We start from the raw sequence: 19,278 nt of genomic DNA on the forward strand, positions 1-19,278 counted from the left end.
ATATGATATTGCTGTGTCGGTCATAATTGATGTTGCCCCAGGGCCATCGTTGAAACTGGCCAATCTTGTTTTTGTAATGTCAAACTGAAAAAGTTGTGCACATGGGGGAAATTACATTTTATAACACGTGTTTTTCATTGTAGAGATAACCAGGTATTTGTGGTGCATAGACCTAACCAAACAGTTACAGAAAACTAAAATTAAAAGGGAAATAATAAACAAACAGGATACAAACCCTGGGGGTCCTGTACTTAACCCACTCAGCCACAACAGCTTATCAATATGTCTGTCTAGGATCGCTGGTATATCTAAACACGGGTGTTGTTAGTCTTTCATTAATAGCAGATTAATTCAAAATATTCCCTCCCTTGTCGTTATCAGTGATGGTATGAGTGTGTTGGTGTGACTGGTGGATAGAAGATAGGGAAAGACTGAGACTGTTCATGGAGAGAAAGAGAGAGCGAGAGAGAGAGAAAGAGAGAGAATGGGAGGTAAAGATGGACAGACAGATTGAAGAGGAGGTGGAGAGAGAGAGAGGTTGCATTCTGCATTGACAGCCCATATTGTATCACTCTGATCCCAGCTTCCCTATGATTGATGGCATAATTACAATATGGATATGAGATATTTACATAAGGCAGCCACAATTATTCACCGCCACATACTTTTCACTGAACACATGACCCCTGCGCATGTTGTAGCAACAAGGAGACTGAAAAGAACCACTTCACATACACATATTCACTACGGTGGAATTCCTTTGTATGTGAGTGATCATGTAATTATCCTGTATGTGAGATAAGCACATGGACTATTATTGTCTAGAGCATTGTCCATGTTGCTGAGATGTTCAGTGTCAAAACACGGAGGGATGCAGCATATCTTCATTTGTATGTTTTTTTGTTCTGTCATTATGTCAATATTCGCTCTACTTTGAAGAAACTCACAAAAGTTTTCAAACTCAAACACCCGAAAGTAACATTTTGTGTACCACTACCATTTTGGACAAATATCTACACTGTCTGAAATAAAATGATTTGGAATTACTTCATGCCTTTTTCTTTTTGCCATGCATTTCTAAAAGAGCAGGAGACAGGTAATGATGGTATGTCAAAGGTCACGAGCCAGACCCAGACGGTTACATGCCACATAAAGCTTGACCATGCTTCTATTTATAGCATTCATATATTTAGGGAATCGCACCGTGTCATGAATTGTTTTTGACCCATGAAAACAGGGATGATGCTCGCTTTCAGTGTGGATAGAAAAGTAAAAAATGTCAAATTTCTAAATGCCACTTATCAAGGAAGATTAGCACAGAGTTATTCCTACAGCCTCAGACAGGTGCAGTGATATTTGTGTACCTGAACAAACCTGTCTGTGCTTAGTGCTATTTTGGTGAGTGTTGTGAGTGTTACCACGATGAAGAGCAGCCCCTATCAGGTTTATATCTATATACCTTTACATTCTGCAGTACCAATGAGTCACCTCTCAAAATGTGATCGTTGGTGTGGCTGCAGAGGAATGTGCCGCCAACACGCCTGACTACTTTTTTTCTGAACAATGACGTCCATCTATGGATAGGTCACATGAAACTCAGACTTTTCCATCAAGCTACTGAGTTGTGGGAAGCCAATTAAATGACCACAGTCTGCTGCAACAATTCTTCATTTTATCACATATAGTGTGCCATACTGGAGGACAACTAATGTAGCGTTTCAGACATCGTACAAAGACCCAGCTCAAGGAAACTTGAATTTCACTTTTCTCACCTATTTCTGCAATCTCTAGGATGTGTTCCATTATGATAACCCAGCTTGCAACTTCTGTTCAACCTTTAAATAAGCTTTTGTACTAAAAAAATCAACAATGTTTTTATTTAATTTTAGTCCCCATAACCAGCTGTCCAGTCTTACTCCCAACTTCTTAAATACAGAGGCCTTGATGCTGCCTCTTGCATCACTTCCTAAAGCACCCCTCTGGTGCAGTGGTTGTGGTTGGATGGATTCTATCTGTCAGACCTTTGTGACCATGAGTCAAGAGTGATTTGTTTTTAAGTTACGTTACTTATGTAGCGTACGTAAATGAAACAACTTCTATTAAGTGAGGAATGTGCTTAAGTCACTTTCGCTTTAATTCATAAAACCATTTACAGACAAAAACACAAGTCAGAGGTGCTGTCTTATGGAATCATGAAGTTAGTCTCACACACCCCCCTTTGATAACCTACATAATTTGTAATAGGTTGCATGCTGTGATTGTTTGGGACTGGACATGTAGTCTGCCATGTCTCCGCCCCAAGTCCCAGCAAGAATCTAAGACTGCATGATCTCTGAATATGACATGGTGACCTTCTTGACAGTTTCCTTCATTGACTCACTGACTTACGCAAGTGTGTTTTCAGGTTCCTGACAAAGTTTGACGTGGTCATCCTTTATTTTCATTCCGCAGACATTGCATTAGGGAGCCTTTTGTTTATGCCATGTGTGAAGTCTATATAGCAGCTGCCAGCGTGCTCACCATATTGTTTTGAGCTGCTGCAGCACTCGTTATATGTGGCTACGTGCTAGTGACACGTTAGTGAGGGAATAACGGTCTGCTAGCCAGACTTAAAACAATGATTGTTCACGAGTCCCAAATCATGAGTCCGAGTTCAGTTTCAAATCATTTGAGTTCCAGTCCAAGTCGCATTCTCAAGTCATCTCTGCCTTAAGCAAAAGCTTAATGCTGCCCAAAGGTTAAATAAAATTTCATTAATAAAATAAAATCTCTTCAAGTTCAGTGTAGAAATTAGTTTCCTCATCTTTCACGTTCATTTACATGTTTTTATATACTTTTGTAATTGCACAAGTCTGTGTATGTGTGTTTTGCACATTTCTACATTAGATGAATGTAATTTTAGGTGCTGTATCTTAGGCAGTTGGACTTCCTTCAGTTTCTTCAAGACGTTTCATCCCTCTTCCAAGAGGCTTCTTCAGTTTGAACCGCAGAAATTGAAACAAGTCCAGTTACCTACCATATAGCACCTAGAACTACTATGACCTGGATAACAGAGAACGTTCATGAACATTAGAATAATGTGTTTGTCGTCTTGATTCTACTGCTTTGCTTGAGTGTGCTGGTCCACATCCTGGTGCATAGGTATACAAGTTTTTACTGTTCATCTGTGTGTGTGTAGAATCGACGGGGCAGGCACGAGAATGGAGTTTAATCGATTCAGTGGAGCCGCTGCCGAACAAATGGCTTTTCCCCTCTCCACCCTAACCTAATTGCTCCACCCTTTCATTTCCCCTTTTCAGATGCTCCTTTTGCCTTTCACCGCCTTTGCTCTCTTTTTCTACATTTCTCATCCCCTTGCCTCCTCCGCTACATGAAAAAAAGAGAAGCAGTGCTCTGTGACGTGACAGGAGATGTTGTTAAATGTAAATTGGTGGAGGTGTGAGGGAGAGGATATCTCTCTGCAGCAACCTTTCATACCTGTTAAATAGTACTGCTAAACACCGTAATAGTGAGGAAATGGGGATCTGCTGAGAGCAATTAGATCATTCACTGAACAGGTGGTACTGCATTCATTAGCACACCCCCCCCGTGCTGCGTAGGTACGTGTGTTTGTGTGTGTGTGTTTGTCACTGTCCTGCCACCTCGTATCTCTACAGTGTCTAGACAGAGAGCCTTTTTGCACACGTTTTGCAGTTTCTTGCTTTTCTGCAAACTTCATATTCCGCTGAGTCTAATAAACAGCCCCTTGTCTGCATCCCCAGTGCAAATGATTTGTAAATAGTTATACTGATTCATTATTTAGCGTCCCTTTTCCACCAAAACAGGGGGAGCCACAGGAGACTCTTGCTCCCTGCTTGTTGACTGTAAGTCAGCTGCTTCCGCTGGATCCACCAGGCTCAGTGTTAATATCCATGAGGAGTGCACTGAGCCCCGTGTTTACATGAATGTAGGCTAGGAATCTAAGAGTCAGCTGGAATGGATTCATCAGGTCGATCTCATCATACACAAGTAGCTGTAAGAAACAGTAGTTGTGAAAAATGTACATTGCAATTTCAAATGCGCGTGTCCTCCGAGGGAAGAGACTGTGATCACAGGCTGATTAAAATGTTGCTCAACTTTCCCTCTACTCATCTTTTTATGACTTTTTTTTTGCTTAACGAAGGATGACCAGATAAATAGAATGATTTATTAAAAGCTTGAAGGTCCAAAGGAGAGCAAGAGAGTCGGAAAAGCCAATTGCTGACCCAAGCACAGGGCAGTCTGGATGCACAAAAGGCATGTATTACATCTGGAGGGACATCAAACTACACGTGTGGCAAAAACCATTGACAGCCTCTGTTGGACAGGTAAGGCCTCGTACAAGGTCGGGGTGTTTAGCAGACACGGGAGAGACCTTTTGGAAAATGTAACCAAGAGGACACACATTCGTGTTGCACTGAAGCTTCCTTTAGTTCCACGTGGGAATTCAGATCTATTCAACACCGATTCAGGAATCAATTGACCACGGATTCTCATTCTGCCTCTTATAAATCCATTCATTCATTTACCCGGCAGCTTCACACATCTGACCTTGAAATCTGTGTGGAGCCGGCTCAATGATACAATCAGCCACACTCAGGAAGATCAGCAACAACCATGCCTTGTACCCCCCCACCTCCCTACACTCTCCTTCTCTGCAACAGATTCAAGACTTTCATTCACCACAGACTGCATTTTTTGGATGTGATCGCTCGTGTCAGACGCACCACTTTGAGCATCCTAGCCAGTTTTGCGTCATAACGTCTGGGATTTCCAGAGACTGGTGTGATAAGCAGCTGCAGTCCTGAGGGCACAACATGCCACACTGCTGTGGGATGTCAGAGAAAGAGGTGCAGAGCCCATTCACGTTAACAAGTATGTAAATAAAAAGTCCCGACAGTGATGAGCAAGAGGGCAGCTTAAACACACAGCTGTCAGACCTTGAAGTGAGTAGGATCCAGCGAAAAGCAAGACAATGCCTCCGGTCCTGTCTGCTAATAAGAAGAGAGTGAAGCTGGACAGTGGACTAGAGAGACTCTGCCTGATCTGACAAACCAGACTTCTGTAGCAGAGCGCTGATGACGGGGTAACACATTGGCACAAATGGTGTAAACGGTTCCAAACTTTCTGCTGTCAAAAGTCCAAATGGCTTGTGAGGTAATGATGTGGGAAATTTTGTCTTGGCTCACATTAGACCCAGACTAGCACTAACAGTTGTGCTTCATTGTGCACTCTGACGTCCTCAGGCATTATTGCTGACCAGGTTTGTCCTGTTTCTGGCCACAGTCCCTTTTGAAAAACCTTTATAAAATGAAACTTGCAGCAGGTGAACCAATCTTTTATCGAGGGTGGAAGCTTCTTGACTGCCAATACCTTAACTATGGCAATGTTTGTGCTAAGCAATTACATGTTTGGATAAATTTCCCTCCTTAATGCTTTTTAAATCACCAAATTAGGCTTTTTATCCTCTTCTTCCTCAGACAACTGGAGATAACAGATTCTTACTCCCAAAACACCAAATACTGCTGCACTGTCAGTGGCCTTGAAGCGCCCTCTAGGCCCCTTTGTTTGTTGGCTACCTTGAAAGGTACCTTTCAGAGTTTTTTGACTGTGACTTAGTGCTATGTAACAATATTTAGGTTCCTGCTTTGTTTGCATATCATACATGAGTATACGAATGATGCAATATGCAGCAGAACGGTGTGGAAGAAGACTGCTAGCTGGCAAAATGAATGTGAACGGTGGTTTTAAAAAATATGGTTGAAATAATGGAAGAGAAAATGTAAGTCTACCAGATTTCTATCAGAGGCCGTGAATCCAGAAGCAAGGATTCAGAGCATTTCACCTTAAGAAACACATGAAACGAGTGTGTACCACTGTTTAATCTGATATAATTAGAGATTTATCCGAGTACCAGCTACCCTTAAATGCAGCAAAACTGTATCTGCACTCACTGATCTCTTCACACATCTCATACGTAACCCAGCAAAGATCTTCTGAGTTTGGCATACAGTATCAGCCCTCTCTGTTCGAGCAGCACATTTTTGGAACTCAGCACCAAGTTATATAAGAAAGTGCAGCAGCTTCACTGACAGTAATTTTCAGATGGAATCATGGCTAAAATCAACCCAATCATCTACCCATTGCACACAAATGCAAACTTTTAATCTCATAAAACTGGTTGTTACATACATTTTTTTATACATACAAAATATTCATATTAAAGATGCTATTTGTAAGAAAAGTAGATTTTTTAAGTCTCATTCCCAGCTCATCAAAAAACGATGCTCCCAACTTGATGCTTTGGAATGGTGGTGACCTCTCCTACAATCCCAAAGCATTCAGTTTATTAACAGTTTATTTAGAATCATTAATGTGAACAGAGTTTTGTAATTCCTCAACACTATATGCTCTCACCATGCCTGGGTTCAGACCTTTGAACAGAGTTGATGATTTGTCTGGCATTGTGACATGAAACAGTGGTTTCTTGTCTGAAAACGGAAACATCTAATCATCGAGATTCGACTGAAAGTTTATAGACCATCATATAATATTTTTTTACGCTAACATGTGTATCGTATAAGCAAAAGGCTGTCTTTGATACTCTGGAAATAATAACCGGACATACACCTGATGCAGTCTTGGTGGATCGAAGCTTTGTGTATGTCCTGTACTCACCATCCTGCACCACTGTTCCTGATATATTCACCCTGTTCTAAGTTTGAAAAAGCCTGCTGAGCTACACCAGTTTGCTGTGCACACAGGCACAGATGTTCCTGGACTTCTTTCTGAGAGAGCCTGGTGCTGCTGCCTCTGCTGCCGCTGCTTGTGCAAGACTCAATCAAGGTACTCGCATTAGAGGAGGCGTGCATAATTGCACTGGGCTTGATGAGACACACATCTCTCAAATTAGGGGCTGCAGATGGAACGGTCATACCTTTCACTCCTCATCCTGCTGCATTCGGATGGATGTGGGGACTTCATCAACTCAAATGTTTCCTGCATGCATCTGTGAGTGACAGATGGTGGTCGAAGTCTGCGGATGGACCAAACCAATAGAGACTGCTGCTCATATTCTGCCTTTGCATAACATCAGTGGGTGGAAACAGTTGCGAGTGAGGATATACATTACTGCTCGTCTAAACTGGTGTCGATTATACGGCCATCATGTCCTTAATTACAGTAAGCTTATGCGATCATACTTAATTCAGTTAAGGTTTACACCACATTATCATAATCACAGTTTGCTTTAATTATATTCACAGACATTACGGTATTTGATGTGCGTGTAAACAAGGCAGACATGACATCATTTCAGTTCATATTCAGATTTACCTTTACTCCCTCTACACATAAAACAGCACAAAAACACTCAATATGTTTATACAAAATGTGATATGGGTTTATATCATTTAAAAATATTCATACTAATTATCTACTGTAGCGTGCCCCTTATAAACACAGCCTTTTGCCTTCAAAAGCTGTAATTTCTAAAAACAGAAATTGTAGTTGTGCTGTCTGCCTTGTAAGGACTAAAGGAGAGAGTGATGAGGTCACAGGATAATTCATGGCTGTAACTTTTCAAAGTCACCATAACAGGACCCATGAAAGAAAGTGTTAGTGTTGACTAGTTTTTAATGGTGAGTAGCTGAAATCTGCTGAAAAAGTTTGTATATTACTTACGCCATGTGCTTATTTGCATATTTATCTTCCCGTTGAACATCAACAGGGATGTCAACGTTGATTTCTAGTTGAAATCTGGGTTAGAAGACGCCATGCACAAAACACAAAGTTGTGTAATCATTTCCATAATTTGTTAATTTGTCTTAAATAAGACATTGCACTTACTGTTCTAATGCACAAATACTTAGAGCGAAACAGCCTTGAATTCTCAGAACTGGAAGTTTTGGAGCAAGTGCACAAGCTAAGAAAACAATATTTAGCTTCACCTTATGGAAGCATACGTGGTTGTGGTGGAATGGGAAGAGGACTAAATTCCTGACTTATTACTGCAAGATTTGCTATACTTTTTGCTACTAAAAGACCTTTTAACCTTTGAAATGCGCAAGTAAGAGCCTATCATCATGCTTTCTAATTTCTCAGTTGAATGCCAGTATTGCAAATCTCTGTAAAATATTGTCTAAATGTGGACGTTTAATCAACATCTTTAAATAGTTGGTGAAAAAACGTTCACTTCTGATCCAGTTATGAATGTCTTTTTTCTTGTGACCATAGACATTTTTAGTCTTATCAACAGAGAAATGGTACCTGTGTACATCAACATGATGCTACCTACATATAAGATTTCAACAATGAAAAAAAAAATGATACAAGCTGAACTCAAGCTGAACATTAGCTATATTAATTTCTTCAGTGGTGGCTCTTCAATAGGGGCGCTAGGATGCCACCCCCACCTGTCCCGCATTAAGAAGAACCATATAGATCATCATTGAATAAAACTTTTTAGTTTTAAATGAGCAACCTTATTATAATACAGTCAGTGAGTAACATGTATAATCAGCAATTAAAACACAGATTAAGATTTTTATACGTTACTGAGAGTTGATGTATTTCCGGCCCCGGGCGCAAATATCTTCGGCCACAGCTCCTTGTTATACCGTACAACACAGCACAGAGTAAACTTTCAGTTTTGTTTTGTTTTAACTCATGAAAGTCATTTGTCGAGCTAAAATGTCAGAGGTGTGCTGTTTCCAGCTTCTTGACTGTCATTTTTTTGCTGCTGTTCTTGTCATTTATGATAATAATGAAGAGTCTTTAGGTTTTGTACTGATGGTTTGACAAGCAGGGCTCTGAGAATTTGTACATTTTCTTGAAACTTCTTGAGTTTCTATTGAGGGTCATTTTAATGTGGTAATCATACTTTTTCTTTTGGAAACATCATATCAAACAGACAAACAGTACTGTTCCCAGCAGAGTATTTTTATTTAAATGTATTTAAATAGACTTTTTTGATGCACCAGTAGGGTGCTTTGGTGTGTTTTTGGCACCCATCAATATCATCTAACATGCATAATGACTAACGCACTCCTGTAAACTGTATTTAACTTAAACAGTCATTTTCAACGAAAACAAAGAGCTTGCCAGCCAAACAATAGGGATCAGTAATTTGCGGCTAGACATGCTCATTCATTTCAATTTACGCTTCTGTCTGGCTGCTAATTGGTTGACTAAAGTGCTGCTGGACAGAGTGAACACAGTCAGTCCAGAGAGCCACAGCCACATGACAAAAACAGTCACTGAGAAATGCTGGCGACTCTCTTCAAGAGACGAGGGCTAAAAGTTAAATATATAACTTTTACCGCTATGGGTCTCTCCGTCAAAACAAAACAAAACTCATTTGCAGAGTGTTGTGTGTGGACCGAAAAGCATAGCTACTGGTCAGCTGTTTGGAGTTGGCTAGAGAGTCGGGTGCACAGCCAGGGCTTCTGGAGGAATAAACCCCCACAGTCACATGAGACTGAGAGCCGCTCAGTGAGGGGAGGAGAGCTCAGATATTATTTTTAAACTTTTGGGATTAAAAAGTGGATTTATCTTCACTCCTGTTTATCAACCTGACTGCAGCAGCATAGGATGCTTAAGTGCTGCATTGTCTACTGCCGACTGGAGGTGAAGGGTAAATGTACATTACTTCATGGAGACATTACAGAGAAGAGAGGGGAGTTCACTGAGTTCACTGAGAGTTGACGTAAAATTCAAACACAGGGACAAACACACTCTTGGTGTGTGCCATTGCTTGCTAGTGTTTCTGCTTAAGTTTCAGATGCTGGTATGGGAGAAAATCAACTGTTTTGCCCAAGGCCACTTTAGTGAGTTGGATACTTGACACTGAGACTTGTCCAGTTGGACAAGGTCGTCTGGAACCACTGGACCCACTGTTCCACCAGCAAACATGAAACACAGTGGATGCTCTATTGTGCTTTGTGTGATTGTTCTAGAAATGTAAACACAGTACAAACATTTGCTCACTGTGTGCTACACCTCACTATCATATACTGCACATCCATTTGAGCTGGATAACAAGTGTGTGTGAGACCAGATTAAAACCAATTCCACCTACTCCTGCTGAGATTAGAGGGACTGATATCAAGTCTTTCGTAATGGTGACGAGGCGGCTTATGTTTCCCATGTAAAACACAGACTGCCTCTGTAACCAAAACAGCATGACTCATGCAGTTTGGGAGAGGCAGATAATGTGACAGAATAAGGCTGGAGGCTGTCTTTAATATTGGATGTGTGGCTGAAGAGGCCTAATGGCTTAACACTGGTCTATTTGGGACAAGAATAGCTTGCTATCTGTGTGTGTGTGTGTGTGTGTGTGTGTGTGTGTGTGTGTGTGTGTAGGATATGGAGTGGGGGGTTGTCTTTTGAGTATTTGCGTGCGTTCACTCACATCTGCCCCAGTGCTCGACCCGGGCTCAGACAGTTCTTACAGGTTATTAAAATTTGTATATTTTCATAATCATCAAACTTTTGCCACAGGATGTTCAGCATTAATAGCTTAATTTGAATCTTCCTCTCATGAAGCACCAAGAAAAAACACCACACAAAGCTTCGACGTCAGGAGAAACAGACCCAGGATGTGTGCATTAATGCCCCCCAGTTCGATAACATTTTGTCCTTGGGATCTCAGACTGGGAGGATCTGATTGGCTGAGGACCTCAGCCTCACACACTCGCACATCCATATAAAGTGTGTTTTCCTCCCTAGCCCAACCTTTTCTGAGTGCATGTAATGTGTGACACTCCGCATTATACACACTCTGACCCTGCTTAGATCTCCCTGTGCTCTTGTGTGGGGATATCATTATCAGAGACAGACAGGCAGAAAAGCAAAGCAGCACAGAGGATGAAAGATGTGGGGGATTGTAATGCTCTAATAGCGTTTGTTCTGTCCTGCTCCCTCTCTCTCCTCAGTGTGTGTGGATGCACATGTGTGTGTTGAACCCTCGCGGGTACCCTTAAACCCAGAGCAGACATTAATTTTCTTTCTTAGCGTGTTTTTTTCCCCCTATTTATTTCTCTGTGTATTGTAGCATTATTGTGGTCGCTCATTAGGGTTTTGTTTAAATACCTTCATGCTGCTTTTATCCCTCCACCTCCATGCACACGCGCGCGCACACACACACACACACACAAGCTTGCACTCAAAACGCTTGCATTCACGGTGGATCAGACATCAAACAAGCTGCCGTCGCCGTCTTAGCAAGTGTGTCAGTGTTCGTGCGTGGAAAAGAGGCGAGTGGGGGAGACTGACCTCGCTGTGTGTGAGTGAGTGAGTGTGTGTGTGTGTGTGTGTGTGTGTGTGTGTGTGTGTGTGATGGATGTGAGGCAGTGCAGAGGGGGCGACACAGAGGACGAGATAAAGAGAGCTCAGTGTTTGGTGATGAGGGGGCCTATGTGAGAATAAGAGCGTAAGAGGAAGACTGCAGCCACTATGAGCGAGTCTGCGTGAAAGAAGGGTGTCTTAATGTGCCTGTGTGTGTGTGTGTGTGTGTGTGAGAGCAGTAAAAGGGCTTGTAGTATCCTCAAGATGAAGTGAGGCGGTGAGTTCTGAAATTATGCATGATGAAGTCATTACAGCTGCTGCTTTGTCTCTTCATTGGTTTTTCTTTCTCATAGGGTTGAGGAAATCTTCTCTCGCTCACATGGATAAACTATACATTTTGCTAAATGTCCTGAAATGACCCTAATCCTCACCTCAAGTGAACTTACACCAGCACGTTTCTGGCAGATGATTGGTTTTGCTGCCTTGTGCGCGTACGTACCTGCCAACATTGACTGAAGAGAGGGAGATTCTTCTGGTTGGTTAATGGTCTTGGGTTGCAAACACTAATTTAATTTGTATGACTATAAAATCTGGAGATTAACGGGAGAAATGACCAATCAGGAGCACAAAAGGCAAGAGGGTTAAAAATAAGGAGACTCTGATGAAAATTGGGAGCATTTGGTAGGTATGCTAGCATAGTTTAAAAAGCACTACGCTCATAAAAGAGAACAAGCAAAAGACAACAAAAGACAGCAAGCTAATAGCTTGTCGAGAAATAATGACACTATAATTGTTTTGTTTTTTTAACAGCATTGATGTGGCGACACTGCATGAAGTAAACATGATGAAAAAAAGACAGCGATTGGACTACCATTCTTTTTAAGGTTTCTGTTGTTTATCTGGACTTGACCGTTGGCTAAGCTTCACTTCACCTCTTCCTACTGTTGCTACAGCTCTCATACTTCTCATCCTGGCGTGACTCATACTTCGTACTGATAGTATTGGCAGATTTTCTTTCTCTAGTTTCACATAGAATTGGATAAAAAACAGCCGCTCACGTCTAGCTATCAGCTGTGGATGTCAGATGTCGCCTGCTGAAGTGGCAGCCTGCTCACTAGGATGAAATGTTAGCGTTTCCGCGATCCACGGATATGTTCAAATTTCCACGTGTCAAAGGCGACGTACCACGTTGACATGTCTACAAAATGTTCCATATCACACTGACATGACATGTTTATTACTACTTACTACTTTTCAACATTTGTAAGTGTGAAACCACTAGATACTTTTGAGGAAAAAGTGGGGCATTTTTCCAGCTGTGTTTGTGGTGACCAAAACAGGTAATTTAAGCCAAAACATGATGTTTTCCTCACTTTAACCAAGCAGGTTCTGTGCCTAAATCTTACTGTACCTTTACTGTTGCTAGCAGATTTAATCAACTGTAGCTTATTAACACTTTCTAAGTTGGTTAAAATCATTATCTCGGATGTATTAATGTTTCAATTTTTAAGTAAGAATCCTGTTAATGACTCTTGACTATGCACATGTGAAAAGACTGAGGCTAACAATTATGGGTCCAAGGCAAAGGGGCACCATCCCTGCTGCTTAAAGACCCAAAATAAAGGAGCTTCAATTCAAAGTGGCTGCTGGGCTCCAGCATTATTAGTATCACACTGTTTTAAATAAATGTAATCCATTTAACCTGATGACTGCTACAAAAAAAATTCTGCCTACTTGGATAGCAACACAAAGGTTAGATTTATGCTTATGTCTCACTTAGAAGCAAAAAGGATTTAGATGAGCAAGAACTGATGAGTAACACTTTCTTTTGTACTTGGTTTTGGCCAGGACTGCTAGTAAAGAAACCATTTGATTTTTATTTATTTTATTATTTTTCAGATTCAGATTTCTCACTTAGGCCTAAATGAACAGTATATGATAGTGGCTTAGTATCAAATATGTTTGAAGATATAAGAATAATGCTGTCAATACACGTGTGTGGTTAGATCACCAACCCTCGGACCTGAACCCATCCAAACCAGGCCAAAACATAGCACCGCAGTGCATATTACAAGAATAGACACACACGCACACACATGCTGACACACAAATAACACAGCCTTTAGCAGTTGCATTAGGCCTCTCTGTGTTTCAGACTAAAAGGTTCAGAAAGTGGCCAAAAAAACCTTCAAACCCTCTTTCATGCCACAGGCCCTTTCACTGTGTGTGTGTGTGTGTGTGTGTGTGTGTGCACTAAAAGTCTTCCGCTCTTTTGTGCTGTTTGTTTTAAACGTCTCAGGCCCTACTTACTAAATTTAGTCTTTCATTAAAGCTTTCTCTGTGAAAGTTTTGGCAATATAACGAATCTGCTGCTGACCACAATTAAAGTTATGTCATTTTTTTTTCTAAAAACCCAATTTAAATGTGCAATTAATTGTCAGATTTTGCTTTGATATAAGGTTTAGTCAGCTCTCACTAAGAGTCCTCTGAATCTCTACCTGCCGCTCTGTATCTGACCCTGTTCCTCTTGTGGAGGCGAGGGAAAGTACATTTCCTTCCACGGTTTGATGGAGTATCGTATTACTATTTTGGGCAAAACTTAAGGTCTTGATGGTGAAGTCCACTGGTATTTCTCCTTCTGTTTACGTTTCGACTTTTCGAGAAAAACCCTGATAAAAACCTACCCACTTATCAATGACCCACGCTTTGATTTCTCTCTGTGTTGCTGTCAGATACTGCCTGCTCCACTGTCTTCACCGGGAGAACACAGCTCAATTTAGCTTTTTCTGCAATAGTATAACCTAACCTGACATCACCTGTTTTCCTCCTCTGAGGACTTGAGTCTATCTGTAAGTCTGTGAGGCCAGGAAGAGGCAAAAACCAAAACAAGACAGCGTGGATCCGCAGGCCCTGCTAAGTCTGGGTGGTCCCGTGTGCCTGTCATGGTGTATGAAGGGCTGCAAACGTCCTAAAATGTTAGGAATTGTATTGTCTTGTATAACCAGACCAAATAAAAACAGCTCAGTATCATTGCTTCTTTATTTAATTATAAGCCTTGTTGTTTCATTAGACTTTTTAAGAAATGCTTAGTGACAGTTCCTTTGCATGTTTGATCTGTTATCACAAAACCGTGTTCAGATTACGGCTTACTTTTGAATTCTTTCCATGGTATTGGACAGTCACATTTATGTCAGTGGTTGCAAAACTGAGGGGTCAGCACTTGACTTAAGGGATGATAACTTATAGAGATGACTGGTTATGGGTATCCAGGAAATGCAGCAATTGGGGCAACATGATGGCTGGGTAATACTGGATTTTACTGGTACGCGTCATGTTATCTCTGTCCTGTAAAAGCAGAGATACTGTATGAATCTCACCATGCAGCCACTCTTGCAAATGGACATCATTACAGCTGGGGCCAGGTCGACTATTATTGCTGAGAGGTTGTTTTTATATCTTTTCATCTTTAAGCTCATTTATTGGCACAAACTGCCATTACTACAGGCAAAGTGCTAGAAATTGTATCAAGCTAACAACAGTTTGTCTGCGTCAGCAATGCTTTCAGGCTGCACCAAGACATGAGAAAACAAGAAATCATGCTTTCTCATGAGCCTCACAGTCAGTAAGGACTAATAACAGCCCATTTTCACCCCTGGTGTGTCAGATACAGCAGCCTGGTCCGTGATCCTAGCAGTACAAGGAGTGAGAAAAGTCTGCGTCAGGTGGTTCGGTCAGTGTGATGGGTCATACACCAGACTTTATCTTTAGAGAATGGGGCAAGCATCCCATTGTGATCGAGAGTCATATATAAATGACGTCAAGTGATGTGACAGGACACGTCACATCATGTAACCTCCGTTACGAGACTGAATGTTATTTAACCAAAAATACATTTTCCTAAACCAAGTAGATTTTGACGTTAATGATTGACAGTCATAAAAACTCATAATATTGCACAATATGTGAACTGTTTCTCAGAAAGCTCTATTTTAAAAGTCTAACCAGATGTTGTATATTTTGTATCATTGCTAACTTAAGCCTTTATTTTGACAGCATGAGTGAATATTGCATATTGCATATAACTAGCTAACCAGCTGATTATCTATCTATAATGCTAGCCTGCAAACTGAGGTTCAGGTCATACTTAGTATGCTTTGGTGCAGGGTTAGACATGTGGTAATGTTTCTAAGTTAGATAAGGAGGAGACTATAGCAGGAAAGCTAATGTGGTTGGTCAGACGGTGGCTCTGTAGCCTGATCCTGTCTGCCTCAGTGTGACCGTCTAATCTTCCGATGATCGGACACTGATGGAACAGCTTTTTGAAAAGATCTGATTTTCGGCATGGAGAAACATTCTTCATCTATGTAGACAGAGAAATAATGGTATTCTGAAGGAGAATGGCAAGATAGGAGGCACCGCCATGAAACCAAAACTTGCTCGGTGTCTTTGTTCAGGGACCATTTGACTTGAGGCTACCTGTTGTATCATTCAGTAATACGCTAAGAGTGGGTCTCAAGCAAGAGCACAAACCTCTTAACTCTTCAAAAATCAACATAAAGAATGATATTAAACACTGCACATTTAAAAATGCACTGTTGTGTTATAAAACAGTGTCAAGAGACTTGTTTCGTGCATAATACAGTGGGAACACTATCATTTTTGTATAGATAGAAAATGTTCATTAGCCCTTACTTTTAGCTAATGAATTATTAAAAACAGAATTAGTTACTTTACATTCTTAAGAAGGAGCTAAGAATAGTTTGCCAAGCTTATACTGTATTTTTTTTTTTCAACCTCACTATTTGAATTAATGAGCCATTGTTAGTGGTGTTAGTTTCACTAACTCTTGTACTGCTGTGATAAGTCAAAATGTTTGCTGAGTGAAAGGGTTATTAGCTTTTCTTTCATAAAAGACATTTTGACACATCACAGCAGGAGCGGCACAGGTAAAACATATGGCACTAATGACGGCCGAATTCCATTCAGCTGCTTTCAATATCCTGGTATTAAAGGGACTTACCTCTGCCTTTTTCTATCACGAGCGAATAAGTCTGTTGTGAGAAGACTGTTGTGTAGGTTAGTGTCCTACGATTTCAGTCAACCAGACCACATCAGAGCTGTTGGACTGTATTAAGATTACTTCCTATCTTTGAAAAAATGTTACACTGTAGGACTATCTGGTAAAAAAACTGTTGAATCATAAACCAATCGCTGAAATGTTGAAATATGCTGTACTTTAAACACAAGAGACGACAAGCAGAATGCCCTGAAAGCCAGTAATCACAGGCTGATTTCTAACCGGGCAACAGCATACAGTGTTCCTCATTGTATTATCGTACCGTCGGCTTTGTTCTCCACATCAATTTGGTCCCAGTTTTAGATCCATATCCCCTCACTGTATTGCCCATCTTCACAGGCAAATAACTGTGGCTCACATATCAACACCATGCCAGGTTTCATCATCAGCTCTCCCACTGCTCATGTGAATCAAATGAGATTTCAATCAGCACTCAGGCTGAAGCTTGAGATCCTTTTGTTGTCATATGTATGAAAAACACAATGAAATTACTGCGGGCATGGCTAATCTTCCTCCTCCATCTTCGCCTGGTTTACTCAGTGTGTGTGTTTGTGTGTGTGTGTTGTGTGTTTGTACACAGGGAGCATAAGAAAATCTGATTGTATTCTATCAATGTGATATCACATAGCTGGCTCAAAGACTGCTGGTGTGTGTGTGTGTGTGTGTGTGTGCGCGCGTGTGTGCAATCCTTTGTATTCATGGCCTGTGGTCAAATCTAATTTAGTTTCTGTATTTTGATTTTAATCAGCTGAAAAAAATAGATTTTTTCGAAACTCCACAAACCCGTGTTCAAGATCAATATTAATGTTCTTTACTCTTGTCCTCGCTGCCATTGTTGTAATAAAGCGTTTTGTTTTTCACTTCTTGCAGCCCACACACAACAAGGTTTAGGGTTGCCCTATTTTCTTTTCAGTTATTGCCTGTAAAGAGCGGAGTCTTTACAGTGTTCATTACTTTACTTAGCATGTGTACGCAGGTAGTTTAAAAAAATCAAAGCAGCATTAGATTTTTTTGACCCCATTTTCAGGTGGTAATAATCCACAAATCCATGGCTGACATGCATTCAGGTAGAATGAAGCAAAACACATACACTATTACGTGTCAAACATGAAGGCTGCTGTCATGTACTTTCACCCAAGAACAGAGATAGTATTAGTGCCATCACTCAACTAATTTGTTAATTTTTATGTTTTAGCATCACACTTATTGTACTCATTAATAGTGTGCTATAAGCTAAGAGCCTACATGCTACCTGTTTTCAGCTTTGTCCATTTGTTGGTTGGTTGGTTTGTCAGCAGGATTACACAGAAACTACTCAAAAGTTTTCCAGAAAACTTGTTTGGAGGAAGGGTCTTGGCCTAGAATAGATTCCGTTAACTTTTTGAGTAGTTTCAGATAATGATCCAAGATTCTTTCTCATTTCTCACACTCTGTAACGTTGTGAGACAAGGTTTTTTCTTTCCAACATTTGTATTTATATCTCGAGGAATAATGCATGGAGAAAAAGGAATCAGGCATATTAGGTGTATAATTTGATGGGCATCTAAATACAAATATTTTATCCTTTAACAACACAATGGAGATTTTGATTCCATATTCCATTGTTTTGTTGTCTCAGTAATGTTAAAGATCTGACAAGTTTAAATTACAGTTAAGCTGTTATGGATGGTTTAAAATTTTGATTTAGCCAGAGCCATCAAGTTTGAGTATGGATTAGGCTTGATTGGAATAAATGGGGCTGTTGGGTCTTGGTTAAATTATGTGCTCAACTGAGTGCCACTCTAGCTTGTATTTATTTAAGCCTAGTTGACTGTACTCTCTGATATCGGTTGCAAAAGACTCTATTTGAAAATAATTGTATCCTTTGTAGAGCAAATTAGGCAACTGACATGCTTTGTTTTATGAAACTAATGGCAATGGTGAAACCCGATCTTGGTACCCACTGGTTATCATCTGATGAGGATTTATCCTCTAAGGGCAACAGCCAATGTTTTGGGGCTTCTGGTGTAGTCAGCAGACAGAGGAAGAACGGATATCACGGCCAAGACTTCCTCTTTCATGTGCTCCACACATTCTCACTCCCTACTCCTCAAATATGGAAGCTTGGTCAGTGACCTTAAAACCTCAAACTATGACGTTTTACACTCTCAGTTTAGCATGTGAGGGGCTCTGTGGTATAATTCGCAATAATTAGCAATAACACGTAATATGCATCATCCTGTTTTGATGATTTTCTGATTTTCCAAATAAAGGTTCCATGGATTAAGTCACATTACTTTAGCTACTTACATGGCACAAGTCATGTTTCATAATGTACCGGACATAACATCACTCAAGTAATGTCAATGACCTCATTTCAGATTCAACTTACATAAAATATAAACAAAGCTCTGTTGACTCAAATGGGATATGAACCGTAGTACCCAGAGGGAAAGTCCTTTGAATGACCCATCCAACCGACCCATGGACTCTTTATGCTACTTTTTAAGAAGGACATGTCAGAAGTGACGCTAGAGGGTTACCTACGGCATCACACTTACACAGTCGAATTAGAAACTTGAGATGTGAGGATGGAGTTGAGTTGAGAGCCAACTCTTAACTTGAAAAGCTTAACTGTCATCAAACAATAGCTGATCGATACCGAGATTGCATTTCTGCCAATACATGCCACCTCCTTTCCTATACACATGAACTGTTGCATCCAAAGTCTGCTGAAACTGAAAAGGTCAATACTACTTGGACGACAAATGGAAACCAGAACACGTCAGATACCAAAATCTTGTCCCTCACTGACAGATTCTGCCTTCGTATGCAGATTTGTGTTTATGGAGATTAAAACCTAAAGTGGACTGTCTGGACAAGAAAGTTTTGCTCACACTTAACACTGTGCTTAGTCT

At 40.6% G+C, this 19,278-nt stretch overlaps 1 protein-coding gene across 6 annotated transcripts in view; it reads left to right on the forward strand.

The window, feature by feature from the left end:
- The window catches only part of il1rapl2 (interleukin 1 receptor accessory protein-like 2), a 491,754-nt gene that overhangs the window by 53,485 nt on the left and 418,991 nt on the right, over positions 1-19,278 (forward strand). The window lies entirely within an intron of this gene.

This window comes from Sparus aurata, chromosome 18 (genome assembly GCF_900880675.1).
Source record: "Sparus aurata chromosome 18, fSpaAur1.1, whole genome shotgun sequence".
Lineage (NCBI taxonomy): Eukaryota > Metazoa > Chordata > Actinopteri > Spariformes > Sparidae > Sparus > Sparus aurata.